Genomic DNA, 18,666 nt, shown 5'->3' on the forward strand with positions numbered 1-18,666 from the left:
AGAGCTCCAACACCCATGCCTAATGGCCACTCGTGACAGTAGCACAGGGCCAGGCTGAAGTGGGCCTTTGCCCACATTCTGGCAGCTGTGATCTTTTCTTCCGAAGGTCCCTCACCCTGGCAGTAGCCAGGTCGTCTCTTTAGCACATGGAAAAGACACAGGTGGGACAGGGCCAGAACATGGGATTCTGTGGGTAAGAATGACCTGGGCTCCAGGCCTGTCTTCCATATTTAGCAGCTGTGTGTCCTTAGGAAAGTTTCTGGGCCTCTCTGTGCCTACTGCCTTATCCAGAAAAAAGGGCATTAAAGATAGTGCCTACACCTCACTTGGTTGTTATAAGGATCCACGAGTGACCATGTGAAAAGCTTAAAGCAAAGTCTGGCATCTAAAAAGCACTGTATAATTATCAGTTAAGACTCTTCCAAACCTGAGAACATTTGCTAAGAAGACTCTACAGCACGTAAAAGCAGGGTTTGGCCGCCAGTACATCTACAGCCCTTTCTTGCAATAAGGGGTCAGAGGAGTGGTCGCATGCACTGGGCAACCTCCCAGGAGCCACTTGGCAACACCTGCAAGAACTTCTGATCCAAGTTCTCTGCCAGGGTCCCAAGTTCACTCCCACATGCACAAGATGACCAAGTATGAGGCTATTCAACCGGAAACACCTAGAAGTCCACCTGTGTTTGTGTGTGTGTATGTATGTGTGCATAAATGTATACTTATTTATATTTGAATCGTGGCACATCCTTAGGCTGGAATACGATGCAGCTGTTAAAAAGAACAAAGCAGCCACTGAGATGAAAGGATGTCCAAGATACTTAGTTCATTAAAAATTAAGGTTCTCAACAGTGTTAGAGTATGTTCCCATTTGTGCAGGCACATGATACATGACCATCTGTATGTGTATATAGAATTTAATTTTAAAAAATGACTATCTGATTAGATCAGAATTTAATCAAAGACCTGCTGGCAGTAAACAACTAGTGTGTGGCTTTGGTCTGGAATAGGAATGTATTTCATTCTTTAACATTTGTATTTTTTAGCACATTTGAATTCTTAACTTAAGCATGTGGTTTCCTAATTATTTTTAAACCAGATAGTAAAAGACATATTAAATTTTAAAAAATTAGAAAATACAGAAAATGCCAGAGAAGAACACATTTCTGAAAATTTCAAAAAAAGCTATAATAATTTTATTATTAGTAATAATGATTCCCTTTTTGAAGTTTACTAAACAGATTCATCAAAATGGAAGTTTTTAAGAACAGCAGATAGACTTAACATCACTTCCAGTCATTCTGACATTGTGTTCGTCCTCTTCCTTCTAAATAACTGAAACAGAGGAAGAGTGTTCGTTCATGACCACTTCTGGAGGGTGGGCCACACATGCTGGGGCTGAAATATGTGAGTGCACAGGGCCTGGGGAGGGTAGGCTGCGATGACCCCACAGTGCCCCTGGGTGGGGTGGGAAAGGCAGGCTTGTAGCCACACTGCAGCAGAAACAAAGACCTGGAAGTCCAAGAAGGAAGCAAGGACCTGTGACTCGTGGGTTGGCAGGAGGGGAGGGTGGGACCCAAGTGTGGATTGTGCTGAGCTCCCTGAAACTCTCTTTGTGTGCGTCCGGTACTCTCAAGCATCATTTCATGGCTGTGTGATGTTCCAATGAAATTTGATAATATTAGAATTCAGATCACTACAATTTTCCACTTAAAATTCATTTTTAAAGACTGATTTTAACCACCAGCAAAATTTGACCAAAAAGCTTTTCTATCTAGAATGCAAAGCCTATTTGTAGAGGCCTGGGTGACACACAGAGGATACTGTGAGATGGTCATAAGGTTATCCTTTCATACCTTGGGGAGTAGGAAACTGACTCGGGACTTAGACTCATTATAATGACAGGTTTGCGTCCTTCTACTGGGATATATCCTACACAATTTCTGTGACTTATGTTCATTCGACCTTCTAAGTTTTTCCAGTTAGTTGAGCTATTTTTGAAAAGGCATAAAAATGTTGTCTGCTATAAAACACAATCAAGTCATGTGGCACAAAAACTTTCCATACTTCTTTTAGGTCAATTAGATCAGAGGTACCCCTGGGTCGGGGATCAGAACCAGTTCACAGCCTGTTAGGAACTGGGCCTCACAGCAGGAGGTGAGCAGCAGGTGAGCAAAGCTTCATCTGTATTTGCAGCCGCTCCCCAGCATTACTGCCTCAGCTCCACCTCCGATCATCAGGCATTAGATTCTCTCATAGGAGCACCGGTCTCTTGGTGCCATAAAAGGTTGAGGACTGCTGAATTAGATGCTTTATTAATTCAGTTTATATTTACTCTCCCCCATAACAGGGGAGGCAGCAAAGTGTGCTGGCCAGGTGTGGGCTCCGAGACCAGCCTGCCCTCATTCAGGTCTGGTGTGACCCCTTCCCAGCTGTGCGACCTAGAACAGGTCACTAACCCTCCACACCCCCTGCAGCTACTCTACCTCTCTAGCTACTCCCTCAGCTTCTCCAACTCCCCCAAGGGAAGGATACAATGCAGCTTACCTCTGGGGATGAAGCTGCACAAATGAGGACTTGCAAAGCACACGCATGTGCTACAGAAGTGGACTTAAATAAAATGTTAACACAGTCACACAAAATGGTGCTGCCCTCGTGAACAGGTGGGACACTTCCCAGTGCATGGACAGAAAGGTCCAACCAGAATCTCACAGCCACACAGGCTGCACCCTAACAAAAATGAGTGGGGGAGGGGAAGCGGGTTTTCTTAGACACTCCTGGATCCTTCAGAGCCCTGGTGAGACAGACTTAGGGCCTGCTGTCAAGGAGAAACAAGACTCACAGAATGCAGCCACCAGTCTAGAGTCACAGTCAGAGTTGGGACTTCCCCTCCTGGGTCTTACAATCACCCTAGGACTTGTCAGCACATCCCTGACAATCCAGTTCTGGAGCAGTCTGTGGCACTGGAGATAGGGCACGTCACAGTGAGCAGGACTAGAAATTGCTCTCTGTGAAGTTCTGTCTCTGAGAGCTGTGCTTCCAGCCAATGCTCCTGGTGCCATGAGCAGCAGCTCCCACCATTCCCTCTCCAGGAACTCAAGGCAGAGACGAGGGGTGTCCTAGCCCCATAGCAGGTGCTTCAGAGATGGCGGCTCCTTCGCTGCCATTTGCTAGGCAGTGAAGGCATCACAGAAGCTGCCTGAACCATCCGGAATCCAGAGCTGGCTCAGGACTGCACTCTGGATTGCCTGTGACCCAGGTGCTCACGGCTGGGCATGGGGAGAGAGCATGTGGTTTTGCCAGGGGGCCAGACTCCTCCTGCCTGGTGCGTGGCCACCAGACCCAGCCCAGCTGCAGAGGGATGAGAGGTCTCTTCTCTGCTGTGACGGAAGGGATGGGCCTAGGAGCTTCAACAGGTCCAGGCCCGAGAGAGGATTTCTTTTTTTAAGTCTCAAAACCACAAAATACCATTCTCTTTGCCTTTGTCTTTAGTAATTAGTAGAAACTATACAGCAGAGTTACAGAGTCAGGCCCACTTGACCACAGGCCATCATCCAACTTGGGTCAGCACAGCCTGAGCCAACACGAGGCCTCTCCTTTTACTCTGGATTCCCTCCCGGGACGTGGCCATCAGAAAATCTAGCAAAAGTGCCACAAAGGCCCCAGGTCGCCTCTCCTCCTGGCAGGACAAAAAGAACATTCACCAGCTCAGGCCACCAGTTCCCACCTCAGTATGGTTTTAGACTTCTGACTGTTGACTATTCTGTGCACACACTACACACACAAGACTTATTCTGATTCACCAGTGTCTGCACCATTTGCTGTGACCTCCAGCAACACCAGTTCGGCCCGCAGTGTCGGCTGCGCAGCTCGCAGCCAAGACTCTGCTGCCTATGAACTATGTTCAAACCACGCCAGCCCATGCCCAACAACAGAGGACCGAGTGGCCACGGTGGGAGGGTGGGCTGGCTTCCCAAGAGCACTCAGAACAGGACTGAGCATCAGCCACGTCCCGAGCTGGGAGGAGGAAGAAGCACACTCTGCCGGCCCCACCTGAGGCCTGGAAAAGGGCTGGCTTTTCCTAACCTGGGAAGCACCAGAACTGCCTCTGCTGCTAAGATACTTACAGTCCAACCATCTATATGCAGAAAGGTGCCTGGGAGTAGCTTCTGCTGCACTCCCCAGCGCAAAGGAAGCCCAGGTCACAGTGAGCCACCTGAAGTCACCAAGCACCCAGATTCCAGGAATTCGCTCTGCAGCCTCTGCATGGAAAAGAGTCCGCCCACATTCCACAAGCCTCTGCTAGCTGGACCCCAGTCCTATTAACCTGTAACCTGCTCCTGGAGCCAAGCCTAATGATCCCAGAGTCCCACGGAAGCCCTGTCCTGCCATTCCACAGGAGGTGGAGTGTCCCCTTTCTGAGCCCTGTGTTACCTTCCAGGTAATTCACAATGTGTAAAATATGGAAAAGTGACTGGTTGGTGCATTACCGTCATCTGGTCATCTTCCAGGTGGGAGAACTCCCGCTGAAGGCTTAACAGGCCCTCGTTCTGTCTCTGGCCCGCCCTGAAGAGGCATCCCCATTCTGGGGTCCACTGCTGGGGAGGTTAGAAGCCCAGGTAGAGTGGTCTCAGTTTCGGCCAGGAGTGCCAAATCTCACTATTCGCAGGAACCAAAATCAATTAGAAAAATCTAAAAGAGGTTCTAGAACATACTTACACCATGAGAAGCTACGTCACCCTCTTCGCCCCCACTAGGGCCCTGCCACCTGTCCCTGTGGACTCATCTTGGCCCAGAACAACTTGGCTCCTGCTCAATACAGCACAGAGGCAATACTGCTTTACTCTGGATGGGTCATGGTCACCCCAGGTGCCCCGCCAGGGATGGGCCTCAGGCACACACATGCCACTTTGTGCATACTGTGGGACGTGGGGAAAGGACACAGGGACAGAATACAAGGGATCCCAAATGTGGGTGCTGGAACCATGCCAAAGGAAAGGGCTGCATTTTCTTACATTTTAGGACCCTTTGGGTAGAACATGTACATTTTTAAAGGCCGAAAAAATGTAGATAATTTTCCTTTACTAATCTGTTTTCTGGCCATCAGACTTAACGAGATGATAAAAAAATGGGCATGTGTGTACCCATATCAAACTGTCCCATTCTGTGAAGGCGACATTGGTTAGAGGCCTCGTTTTCTGCAGAACTGGACCTGGAGCATCGCCAGCTGGCTGTGCTACCAGGCCAGGTGGGGGCCTAGGCCACCCCACTGCGCAACTTGCTCCTCTAGCTCCTGGCACCCTCTCTCTGCCGAGTGCCAGCAGGTCCATCACAGAAACATAAATAAACCACTCCTCTCTCAGCCCTCTTTCTCAATACCAACCCGCTGCTCGAGAGACGTACCCAGGACTTCCTATGAGCACAAGGTGCCCCAAGAAATGCAGGTACGAACCTTTCATATCCAGTAGGTCTCAGTTAACCCCACCGCCAAGTATGGCTCCTGCCTTTCCTATGCCAAGGGATATGGGGCAAGTACTGCTCAGGACGAATGATTACCTGTGGATGGTCTGGCAGGTAGAGCTGTCAGGTCCCTGGGGTAGGCTGCTGTCCTATGGGGACATGGAGTACCCAGTGGGCTGACCTCAAACACAGCCTGGTCCTTGTCCTGGGTCTCTGTTCCTGGGTATGAGCCCTTCCCTTCCCTGCAGGCCTACCAGTAGCAAGGCTGCTCCTGGGCACTTCTGCTTTCCCTGTAACCACACAGAAGGACGTGGTCCAGACAGACGCAGGGGGCGGTGTAGGTGCTATTTCCTGCAAGGGCACTTCCTTATGCTCCTAGCAGTCACAGAGTCAGAATGGGGCCACTCCCACTGTCATGGCTTCTCTCTGGGCTCCACACTCAGTACCACTCTGTGCTGCTCAGTCATATCCCTGCCAAGGACATCTAAGCCTCTGCATGCCAGACACAGCAAGCCAGGTCTACAAGTGCCACGGAAGGCCAAGTATGGACACCGCCACACTGTGGCCATCTGGGTGGGTACTAGGCTGCAGAGGACAGGAGGGGGGTCCTCAGCCAGATGCAGGCAGGGCTCTCAGTGCTGTACCATTGTCAATCCAGTGAGTCCTCAGAGCCTCTGTGGCCCTGGCCCCCGACTTCCACCAGGACGTGGCCCTCCGCTTCCGCCTCTACCTCTATGTGTTCTCCCCTGCACTGGGACTCCAATAATACTCATGCCAGCCCGACCTCCAGGTGTGGGGCAGTGGGCATCCCCAGAGTGAAAGTGCCTCCCAGAAGAGCAGAAAAGGAAATCAAACCCGGCTGGCCATGGGATGACCAGGAAAAGCAAGATGCTTATCCTTGTTTGGCTTTGTCAGCAGCCAATGCCACTTCCCTTAGGGCTGGCTGGGCCCGCCCCACCTAGCTCTGTCCACCCCTCCACGTCTTTCACCTGGTTACCCAAAGCTCTGGGTCAGGAAGCTGATGCGCAGTCCAGGGAAGGGCAGGGAGGGGACACACAGGGGCCCCTGGGTGTAAGTCTCTCTGTCTCAGGCCCTAGAAGCATCCACAGCCAGGGTGGCCCCAGCTCCTTCCCTAACTTTGGGCACCAACCAGACACCTGACCACCTGACCTGGCCTTGAGGCAGTCCCCTCACCTACCAGAGCCACTCCCCTGCCATACTGTTTGGAGGCCACACCTCACCCTCTCTCTGGTTCATTTAGTCAGCCTCACTGGTCCCCTGTGAGAGGCCAGAAAGAAGTCTGGGAAGCTCAGACTTCCCCCATCACCACAGCAAGAGCCTTGTGGGGCAGGAAGAAGAGTGAGTCGGTCACCGAATGGCACCGGGAATGTGCTGACTCTTCACAGGGACTCCTGCAGCTACTCACTTAGCCAAGATCCATTACCTCATCATCTCCACTTCTCCCCAGATAAGAGCATCAAGGCTTGGAAACTATTAGAAGCAATGCCAGCAGTGCCCCAAACCCAGCATCTGATCAGGGCCTTCCCCCAGCACCACCTCACAGGTCCTCAGGGTTGGAAAGCTCTATTTGCCCTCCAATATGGGATACTCTGACCCAGAGGCCACACCAAGTTAGTAACCACACCTGGGCCTCACTGGGCTCATTTACATCCCGTTTCTTATCAAAATCTCCTACTTGCACCCAGTGATGAGTCCAGTGGCACTTGACAAAGGATGGAGAGGCCCTTGGTCAGAGTACTACAGAGCAGTGGCTCTGCAGGGGGAGCTGTTTGCACCTGGCCACCCAGGACAGGTTCCAGGTTTAGAATGGAAACCACACCCAAAGATTCCGCAGGTGACAGAAGGTTCTAGAAACATTTAAGCCACAGGGAGGGGGACTATGCAAAGGTGAGAACATACATCATAAAAATCTCAGAACTGGAAGGAAGTTTTTACAATACTCACCCAACTTGTAGACCCAAACTCAAAGCACCTGCCCAGCCTGCCCCACCTCTCCGGCCCCCAACCCCAAAGGTCCCTGGAGACATCTTTCTTTTACCACAAAAAGCTGAGGGGCACCATGCTGGGCAGCCCCCCAACACACACATACACTAGTGTGGATCCCACCATCGTGGGGTGGGAAGCCCTTCGATCTTCAGCGGGAAACAGTCGATTGCCCCCTGGGGGTGACTGCGCCTGGCTGCAAAAGCCCCATGCAGGGCAAGATCGACACTAGCCAGCAGCAAGGCCTAAGGACTACATTTTCCCAGGCCGAAGAAAGGACCTCGCAAAAGTTACCACTCACAGCTGAGGGCGGAGACAGGCTGGCCTTCCAGAAGAGTCTGACAAACTCTGCCACATTTGTTTCCTTGGCCTCAGCAGTCCCGCAAGTTGAAAAGGGTGCCAGCCCAGGAATATTTATCTATATATCGCTTTAACAGTAAAGATTTATCACCTAAATGTGTACCCATCAGGACTTGACTAAATAAATAATAATATTACAGCACACTATCAAGTCAATGTTTATTGACAAGTACAGATGAACATAATACATTATTAAATGCAAAAAGGAGACGATAAAACAGCACTTAAAATACAAGCTTATTCAGCTAAAAAAAATCAGTCAGGAATGCTCACGTCCAGAAAGGTCCTGAGTGGCACAGTTCCCAGCATTCACCCTTAACTCCTTGGTCCTGGCAGGGCAGCACTACTTGCTTTTGCAGGTCAGCTTGCGGGTGCACCTGACCTCAGAACTGTGACCACCGGTCAGAGGTGGAGGAGCACCAGGTGAGAACAGTGCTCAGCGCTGGCTGGGGGCTTCAGGGCATCTTTAAATATCTTCTTTGGACTTTCCTGTATCTTCTAATGTCTTTACATTGGAAATGCATTTTTCAGCATTTTTCTTACAAAACAATCATGTTGTTCTTAAACATCATCAATTTCCCCAGATTCCCTCTTGCAGTCTTGTCGCCCAACCCCCGCCCTGCCACCTCATAGTGTCTTTCTGTCCCTCAGCCAGACTGACCCCCACACTTTCGGATGCCCAGCATGATTAGTTACTCAAGTCTTCACCCGCTTAGGGTACACCTCATTCACCTCCACACCTGTGCTGTCCTGCCCCATCCAGGGCGAACCTGACCATTTATTCCCAAAGACAGACACAGTTTAGATCAGACACCAGACCCAGCTACCTGGGCTGAAGCTCTGGGCCCCTTCCCAGCTATGTGAGCTAGGCCAGCTTCTCAACCCTTCTGCCTTGGCTTCTGAACTGTACGACAGAGCCGGTCTCAAAAAGTGTGTGGGCTGTTTCTAACACCAGTTGGCAACTACTAATGATAGTAATATTATTAATATCTATGACAGAATGTCCTGGGCCACTAAGTATTCAACTAGCACGTCCAGAAGCTGTCTAACCCTGCTGAGGGCTATAGCCATAACAAACCACCTCTGTCAAGTTTCACATCTTGCCCTTTTTCCCCCCTTCTTTAATTCCCTCCTCCCACTTTTACCCCTGACCTATGGATGTTGCTGTTTGCCCTTAAGAACTGGATCTCTGAAGGTGGGGCATCTCCTCCCACACGCTCGTAGCGTGCACCCGGGGCCTGGCACAGCCAGGGTACGGTCCGTGACTCCACCTGGGTGCGAACCTAGGACCTTCTGCATGTAAAGCAGATGTGCTAACCACTACACTATGGAGCCACCCATATCTTGCCTTTTCTAAAATGACTTTCTCCAAAGAAACTGGTCAGAGAGAGAAGAGCTTGTCCTGGACACCTGATGAAATCTACCTCATCTGTGCACCTCCAGCAGCTATGGTCTTGGCATCCAACTCTCACATCCTGTCCTAAAAGACGTCACCCTGCTCACCCATGGGCACCTGAGGACAAATGGTGCAGATGTGAACAATGACTCATGCAGTGACCTGACATCCACCATATTCTGAAGGAGTAAGAAAACCATGGGGAGTTGGAAGGTATAATGTTGATCAGTTGCACAGAGCCAGCCTGTGATAGCCAAGGTCAGAAGAGGCACCCCATGCAGTGCACCAGGTACATCTACAGAACTTGCTGTCCTCCCCAGTGCCTTCTTGCAGTCCCAGCCATTCTGTGTCCCCATCTCCCTCACTGCCTCCAGCACCAGGGGGTGAGGCCCATGGCAGGGACAAGAGGAGCAGTGTCCCTGGCTGCCAACTGTCTCGGACCTGCATTCTCTCAGGAATCATTTCATTGTTTTAACTCTGAAACATTTCCTTCACTGAATGGGTCAGCTCTCAACGAGATGCTGTCTACTGGAGAATATAAATCTCACAGCCCTCTCCAATCTTAGATGTGGTGCCACCGTATCATCAAGTGTTTAAGTGCCTGGAGGATGAGCCTCTGAAGATATGAAGAATCATTTTTGTCCATTAAGCAAGAAGAAATGGTACAGAGCTCATCCTGACAGCCAGGTGCAGGCACAGCTTCTGCCACACCTCCGTTTCCCCATCCCTCCACCCAACCCCTGAGGCCCATGCCATGCCAGGCCTGTGCAAGGCAGACCAGACCCTATAGCCCCCATTCATGAGACCTTTGTAGTTGAGGGAGAAGGAAGCCCTGATGGACAGTCACACAAGGACCGAGGTACAAACTGCCCGTGGGATCTGTGTAAACAAGACGGAATCAGCGGTGGTGTCAGCAGAATGCAGTCAGCAGCAACCAGGCAGCCACCCATGCTGCTCTGGGCAGTGCTTCCTGTACTTGGAAAGCCAGGATGAGATCCCCCAGCAAAGCTAAGCAGCCAAGATCTGAGGGGAAAGGCTGTTAACAGGAGATAAAATCAGATCACTTTAGTGAGGAGACTGAAACACTGTCTAAGACCTGTGTACATGGACACTCTTCCAGCATTCTTTCCTAATGACAATAATAAGAGTAAGAGAATGAAGAGAAAGAGATGGGGCTGAGCAGCATACCTCACGACAGCTGAACCTAGAAGTGCGAAGACTGCAAAACTCATACCACAAACCATACCGAGTGTACCCTTAAGACTGTGGCCACTGGGGCATCCTGTGCATGGGTCCTGCCCTTAATGGGTTCAGTTCTCCTCAGGCCAAGGAAGAATGAGGACGTTCCCAGGGCTGCTCCTCACAGCTCACAGCTCAGACGTCCCCTCTGGGGTTCTTTCCCCAGGGACAGCTCTTCCCACGAGGAGTTCTAGTGCTAAGGTTATGATGGTGAGTTCAATTCCTGCTCAGACGAGTGAAGGACTTCAGGCAATAATGGCTGCTGGTCCGTCTCTACCGAATCTTGTGGCAGCTTCCAAGACCTGTGTCCCTTCCCAGGGCTCTGAGCTGCCTCCTAAGCAAGAGCTGGAAAACATCCTCCACAAAGCTCACAAGAAACTGCCTGCTAATCCACCGTGGCCCTCTGAAAGGACAGTGACACTCAGCTAACAGGTGCAGATACAAAAGGATCTTATACACCTGCACACACGAACACATCACACATGCATACATAACATGCACACACATGAACACATAACAATGCGCATGCATGGCATGAGCACACACAAACATCACATGCATGCACATGTACAGACATGCACACATTTGTGCAGTTACATCACATATGCATTTGTGCAGTTACATCACATATGCACTACCAAACACAAACGCATTTCTGTAGTTACATCACATATGCACTACCAAACACAATACACACACCACAAACATGAATGCACACACAGAGACATCACATTCATGTATACATCACACACATACATAACATGCACATATACACATATACTGTGCTCATGCATATGCATACGCATGCATACACCACACAAGCACACACACACACAAAGAGGCAAAGGAACTGTGTAAGAGTGGAGGCAAGGGAGGGCCAAGCCCCTTGTGGGCCCCGCACCCCCACCTCACATGGAGACTGCCGAAGGCAGCACGTGGGCAATGAAGACTGAGATCCCAGATGGAGAGAGAGCCATACAACATGGATTGGCCTCTTTCTCAAACTGAAAGGTTCTGGGAGGGTCACTGCCATGTGTCCCCCACTTCAAGTGCATCCTGGAGCAGCGTCTATGGCCAGAGGGTTGCTGGGACTGACCCAGGGCAGGATAAGAGGTCGTGGAGCCAGGGCCACACTGGCTTCACACCTGTGGCTGTGGGCTAGGCACCCAGCTGAGTCCTCTATGTCAGGGGTCCCCAACCCCCAGGCCAGGGACTAGTACCAGTCCGTAGCCTGTTAGGAACTGGGTCACATAGCAAAAGATGAGCAGTGGTCAAGCAAGCGAAGCTTCATCTGTATTTGCAGCCGCTCCCCAGCACTAGCATCACTGCCTCAACTCCACCTCAGATCATCAGAGATTAGATTCTCATAGGAGCACCCGTCCCTGGTGCCAAAAAGGTTGGGGACCGCTACTCTACATGCTCCCCTTTGAGCTTCTGGCACCAACACAGTGTGAGATACCCTCTTAGGACTCAAAGATCCCAAAAAACAGACATGTAGTGTTGCAGAATGATGCTTGATAACTGTGAAATTTAGGCAAATTTCCAAATGAGGCTTTAATCACAAAAACAATCACCCCACACTCTTAGGACAGCTACTATCAAAACAAGAGAGAACAGTCTACAGCCATGCCACCCTGAACAAGCCCAATGTCTGATTTCGGAAGCTAAGTTAGTACTTGGATGGGAGTACTAGGAAAAACCAAGTGCTGTAGGCATAAATAATAATAAACAAAACCCCAAAACCAAAAAAAAACCCAGAGAACAGTGTTGGTGAGGATGAGGATGCGGAGAAACTTGACCCTGAGGCACCACTGGTGGGAATGTAAGATGGTGCAGCTGCTGTGGGAAACAGTATGGCGGTTCCTCAAAAAAATTAAATGTAGAACTGTCACACGATCTATTCATTCTACTTCCAGGTATCTATCCAAAATAACTGAAGGCAAGAACTCAAGCAGACACTTGTACATCCATGTTGATGGCAGCACTATTCACAACAGCCAACAGGCAGAAGCAACTAAAGTGTCCCAGATGGATGACTGGATAAACAAAATGGGGCCTGGCCGTATGACAGAATTGTTATTGCATTCCCAGCAAGAAAGGGGGCGTTCGGTCATCACGCCTCAGATGCCCCCACCCCACTGCCCATTCAAGGGGGCCAATCAACTCCACCACCTCCACCCAGCACTGCGGCTGGCACCCAGGGGCACTGTGAGCCCATGGGGAATCGCTCAGGGGTGCACAGAGCTGCCACTAACAAGAAAGCACCAGCATTTGGGGACCTTTCCATGGCTCATCTCTACATGACACAAGAGTGACAGGAAAGGTTGCACAACTCCCCTGCACATGGTAGAGGTAGAGGGATAGAAGGCCGGGCAGCATCTGGGAGTGACCAAGACAGCACTGGAGTGCCAGTAGCCTACTCTGCTTCTAGAGCCTTCTGCTCCTGCTGACTTAGCCATTCTGCTAGGGTCAACCCCATCGAGGAGATCTCTGTAAATGGAGAACACATGCAGTACTGGCACGTGGTAGCACAGCGGATGTTTGTGTAGGTGTTCAAGTTTCAAGATGGGCCAGACCTTGGCCAGGAGACTCTGATTGCCTGCATGGCCGGCCAGGCCATCCTGCCTCCACCTGGATCGCTCTCCATGAACGCTCTACCCCGACCCTGCATCTGGGGAAGCCAAGTGGAGGGCAGGGTCAGGGGTCATGGTCCTAATGTGAGCAAGACTCCAGGAACCTTCAAAAAGTGAGGATGTCAGCAGGAAGGTACAGGATGCCTCCTTTACTAAAGCTTACTCTTCTCACCAAGGCCTCCTAGCCACACACTCCAGGCTGATGTTCAGAAGAGAACAAAGGTCGGCTAGAATATGTGCCGTGTGTGTATGTATGTGTGTGAGTATACGTGTGTGTACATGTGTGTCTGCATGTACATGTGTGTCTGTGTGTGCGCGTCTGTGTACATATGTGTGTCTCTGTGTGTGTGTGTACCTAAAATAAAGTGAGAGCTGACTGAGAACTATGGTGAGACTAGGGTAGGGCCAACATGAGAGTTACACGGATGAGAGTTACACACAGATGGGAGCCCATGGCTTACTGGGAAGAAATTTTTCCTTGGCACAAGACCTGGGAAAGTCTACCTGAAAAGCACATACAGAGAATCTCAACAGCACCTCTGGCAGAAAGTATAATGATGTCTATAAGCTTGTTTCTCCATTAAACCTCTCCCTGCCCATATGGCTGAGACCACAAGGTCACAACCACCACGGAAACAGCCCTTCAACCAATCAAGTTCACAGAGTTCACAGGGTAGCTTCCTGCAGACGAACCCAACAGAACTGGAAAAGAGAGGGCATGCGGGCGTCATACTCAGACCATTTAACCTTCATGAAATGTGAAAGGACAAGCCAAAATACCCAGAAAGGGAGGAAAAAAAAACCCACTGGCCTCTCTGACACAAAGCTACCCTACAACTGCAGAGATGCTTCTTGAAACCCAAGCACATCCCAGGGTTGATACGCTAAATCCATGGAGACATACGTGCTGGAAAAGACATGCTTGAAGTCCTAAGTCATGGTATGGAAGAAGTTCAAGTCTCAGGGTCCCCTGGGCAGTTTGTCAAATTAAAGGGTCAGCCAGCCAATACATAAACTAAACTGTGTCATAGGCGAGGACACGCGGCAGGCCTGTGAAAGGGCACACCAGAGGCAAAGCCAGGACTAGGAACTTAAGCCAGCGTGGAGGCTAGGGTGGGCACCTGAAACCAGTGGCCACCCTCTGAGCACTACAAATTGGGGAGGCTTTAGGCCTCTGTTCAAGACCACTCCTCGGCCCCCTCTCTCCTGCTGCTGGGCACCTGGGGAGGGCACTCTTTCAGGCCCTTCTCCACTATCCTCTTCTTGTGCACACTGGGGTCTGCGGCTGCTTGCCCAACCCTAAATTTTAAGCAGACACCCTGTGCATAGTCCATGCCCGGCCAGGTCCCTGGGGCAGGAAGTGATGCTGGACAAAGTCCAGGAAGTGATGCTGGCCAGCTTGGCCACGCCATGCTGACTGCTCCAGCCCTGGGCAAGAGGCTTCCACTCAGTGAAGCTGAGACTAGAGTCCAGTCCTAACTCACTTCCTGCTCCCATCCCAAGGACACTGCCTCCTCCCTCCTGTTGCTAAGTCCCACCTGTGCATGGTGAGCCAGTAGACTTCCAGCCCCTCCTGAGCTGCAGTGCCTGCCAGCTGCAGTACTGGACATCCAGGGGGCATGATGCAAAACTTTATCCCATACCAGCAGCCACAGCAGTATCCCGTGGGCACACTCTCGGCCCCACCTAGCCCCTCTGAGTTTGCACAAGCCCTCCGTGTGATTCTTACACACTCTAAAGTTTGAATGGATTGCACGATACAATTTCACACTGGATTTTATACTTTGCTGCTCAGTAATGGTCTCATTTATCTTGTCTCTGTAAGTGGCTATGAAGCTCCTCTCAGCACAAGACATCTTGAAGGACCTGTATTGCTTTCCTATGGCTGCTGTAAAAAAATATACCACAAACTCGGTAGCTTAAAACAATATAAATTTATTATCTGAACAGTTCTGGAGGCCAAAAGCCCAACATGGGCCTCACTGGGCTCGAATTTAAGAGTTGGCTATACTCTTTTGGGAAGCTCTGGGGGAGAATCCATTTCCTTGCCTTTTCTACCTTCTAGAGGCTGCATTGTTTGGCTCATGGTTCCTTCATCTTTAAAGCCAGTGAAGAGGATTAGAACACACTACTCCAAGTAGGCCATTTTGGCATAAGGGTTATTTTGAGCTGCAGGCAACTGAGAATAGCAGATATAGGAAATGCTCCCTGCCATCCCCATCTACCTAATAAATAGCAAGAAGAGTTTCGCTTTGTAAAGGTGTATCAGAGACAAACCAAAGTGAGCCTGTGCGACAAACTTTACTAAACAGCCCTTATCTATTGCAGCTTTTTCTAATCACCTTCCACGATTTACTGCCCCTGGAGCCCAACCCCCTTTCCTTTGGTCCCTTCGCGATTTCTCATCCTTTGTTAAAATGGTATATAAACCAGAGTCATCTCATTTTAAGATCCTTAATCACATCTGCTAAGTTCCTTTACCAGGTAAAGTAACATATTCTCAGATTCCAGAGATGTGGATGTGGATGTCTTCAGAGGCCATTATTCTGCCTCCTGCAAACCCCCAGCAGACTCCCACTACCATTCAGTGATGTGCCCTATAGCTAGGAAAAGTCAGGATAAAGGCAACCATAAGGTAGTATTAATTTCAAGAATGCTAGTTGAATAAAAATGCAAATGACTATTAACAGAAACTGGAAAATAACAAGGAAATCAGCACATTCCATGCAATCTTGACTTGATTAGTCATTCAGATGCAAATTTTACCCTAATTTTGGAAGGATCACAAGGAACCCCCATTCAGAGCCCAGTCGAGCTTGACACTTTCCCCACCACTGTTCCTTTGTATGAGGCCACTAAACACTACTGGTGGTGGCCTTTTTAAGTAGGTACTGTGGAGTTTCTGGTATAGTTTCTGTCTCCCAGCCCAGCCCCCAGTGCTGATTTGCCCCAGTTCTCTGACTTCCACACAGTTGGGCTGCACTGGGCACTGTCCCCAGTGTGCACCTCGCTGCACAGACCTGTTTCAAAGAAGATCATAGAAGGCAGCTACACAAGCATCTTTACAGAGCCATCAGGGCCTTGAGCCAGTCCCATAGGTCTCATACACACCTCCCTCATCCACTGCCAGCCCCGCCTGGGCATCCCCACACTGCCACCCCATAGATGGCAAGTCAGTTGATGCCCACGGCCTCCACCTGCTTCCCTCCAGAATGCATGCAAAAAGGAGAAACCAAGAGATGGAAGCAATCCAAACAAGAAAGGGAGGCAGCCAACACTCCCGGTCCCAGGTCCACATCACTGTGACATGTTCACAGGGACCTGAATCAGCTGCCCAGGAAAAGGAGCCGGGACCATCCCAGGCCAGAAGCGTGCCTGCCCAGTCACAGCCTCGGCCCTGCATGCTTGCTGGCCAGCTAGACAGACAGAGGTACTTCTCACAGACAGCCTCCTCCAGTCCTTGAGAAGGGTGGCCAGTCATTTGGGCCCGGTCACTCCAGAGAAAGACATGAGAACTGAGAAAACTGAAAGCCTGTCCACTCTAATAATAATATGCTGGATGCGCTGGGTGCTCAGCCTTCATACACAATCTCCTCACCATTAAAATGGGGCCAATCATACAGGACCCCAGCTATTCAGGGGCTCAAACAAGATCACACATGCCAAACACTCACAACAAAAATCACACCAACTTTTACAAATTCTTCTGCCTACTGTTTTGTAGATTTCTTGGAGTTTGGATTTTTTTTTTTTTTAGTAGAAAATAACACATCATACCACCTGCCAAGAAAGGAAAGAAGAAACGCTAGGCCTCTGGCAACAAACCCTGAAGAGTCAAGTCTCTGCTACCCGGCTCAGGGGCCTCACCTCTCCAGGGCTGCACTCGCCAGCCAGCTCCGTGACCCTGAACTGGCCACAGAAAGGATGATGGTACTCAGGACACGATCTGGCCTCTGCTGCCTCAGACATCTGTCCTGACACTGCGGGGGCTTCATGGCACAGTCTAGGTGGGGCCTCGGAGACAGGCTGTTGGGCCCACTCAGTTCATGACAAGGCACCGTTCAGCAGTGGGACAAGGTCCTGTAGTGAGCCTCCCTCGGGCCATGGGACAGGCTGGCCCCATTCTCATCCCTTTGAATGGCAGGCTGTACAAGATGTGGGCCTGACTGTTCTCCTGTGTGGGCTCATTCAGGGAAGCAGGGGAGGGCCTGGCCAGGCTGAGGAAGGGGGAGGAGCTCCCAACCACAAGAGAAAAGGGCCTTACAGCAGTGTGGGGAGGAGAAGGAGCCCGCTAAGGCCCAGGCCCCTAGTACCCAGAGATCACGCAGGCCCAGCCAGAAAGGTCCCCAAGGACCTCAGGGCTCTAGGGCGAGGATAGGCGGGTTGCTCCTCTCCCAAACTGTCTTGCAGGGCCCTGGGCAAGCCAATTAGGCCCTCTGAGCAGCAATGTCTAGCCTTGAAAACAGCTCAAGAGTCAAGGTGCCTGGTCTCACGGTGGCAGAGGTTGAGTGAGGAGGTGACATGCCCAAAATGCTTCCCCCAGCACAGCTGGTGGAATAAAACCAATGAAGGAAGCTGGTGCTGGCAAAGGTACCTCTTCTATCCCAGCTGCCTACTGACCATTGCTCATCTGCATGTCCTCCCACAAGTGGGCTGAACTCAGAGACCACTGCATGTGTCTGTGGGGGTGGGCGGGGCGCACTGGCTGTCCTTGTCACCCTGCAGAGCCTGGAAGGAGGGACAGCATGGAAACGGTGGTACCCATACCTGGTGGTGAACAAACAAGAAGAGATAGGCAGTGGTCCAGGAGGCTCATCCAGGTCTCGACACTGCAGGCTTAGCCTCTCAGACCCCAGCCTATGACCTGTACCCAGCCCTGACTGCACCCCTTTCCCACTGGTCACCACAGCGATGGCAGCTCTCACAGCTCTCATTTGAGGGAGGTCACAGGCCTGGGACACACAGGTGCTCAGTGATAGCGGTGTACAGACCTTACATGACAGGACCCTGGTGCCCACCTCTGGTCACAGCAGTCACCAGGATGAAGGTCTGGTGAAGTGTCCAGTGCTGCTGGGAGCAGGACTGTGATCTCGATGGGTACGAGTAACTGACTACACACTGAATGTGTGAGCCTCGGCCCTCAGCAAGATAGACCAGCCCTGGCTGTTTGATGGCTGACGCTGCACTAAAAGGGCTGTGCCCACCCTAGCAGGCCAGAAACTTGCTGGGGTCCCAGACCCCAAGTTTAAACTCCCCTAAGCCAAGAAATGAAGGTTCCAGTCCAGCCACCTGCTGAAACAAGCAGTGCCAGGCAGTTGCCAGCACAGACCTCACTCCTTTCAGTGGGACTGTTTCTAATAATCCAGCGACAGCAGGAGCAGGTCAGTCTGCAAGAGAAACAGCAGATGTGACAAGGAGCGATGAATGTAGATCCTGCGAGAATGGGCCCACCTAATCCCCAGCAGCTGTCCTAGGGGCCTTTTGCACCTCCTTCTCCTTCACAGAGGCTTTGGGGAAAACGCCGAGTATCAGGCTCAGAGACAAAACACAGCAAAGGGACAGTGGCCATGGCGGATG

At 50.8% G+C, this 18,666-nt stretch overlaps 1 protein-coding gene across 4 annotated transcripts in view; it reads right to left on the reverse strand.

Annotated features, from left to right (window-relative positions):
• The window catches only part of SEMA4D (semaphorin 4D), a 104,965-nt gene that overhangs the window by 47,953 nt on the left and 38,346 nt on the right, over positions 1-18,666 (reverse strand). Inside the window, exon 1 of one of the 4 annotated variants that reach the window (XM_039852177.1) lies at positions 5,554-5,704. The exons of the other annotated variants lie outside the window; for them this stretch is intronic. The gene's annotated coding sequence lies outside the window, so the exon portion shown is untranslated. Of the gene's footprint in view, positions 1-5,553; positions 5,705-18,666 lie in introns of those variants that run through there. 4 annotated transcript variants of the gene reach the window in all.

Source organism: Pteropus medius, unplaced genomic scaffold (genome assembly GCF_902729225.1).
Source record: "Pteropus medius unplaced genomic scaffold, Ma_sr-lr_union100, whole genome shotgun sequence".
Taxonomy (NCBI): Eukaryota; Metazoa; Chordata; class Mammalia; order Chiroptera; family Pteropodidae; genus Pteropus; species Pteropus medius.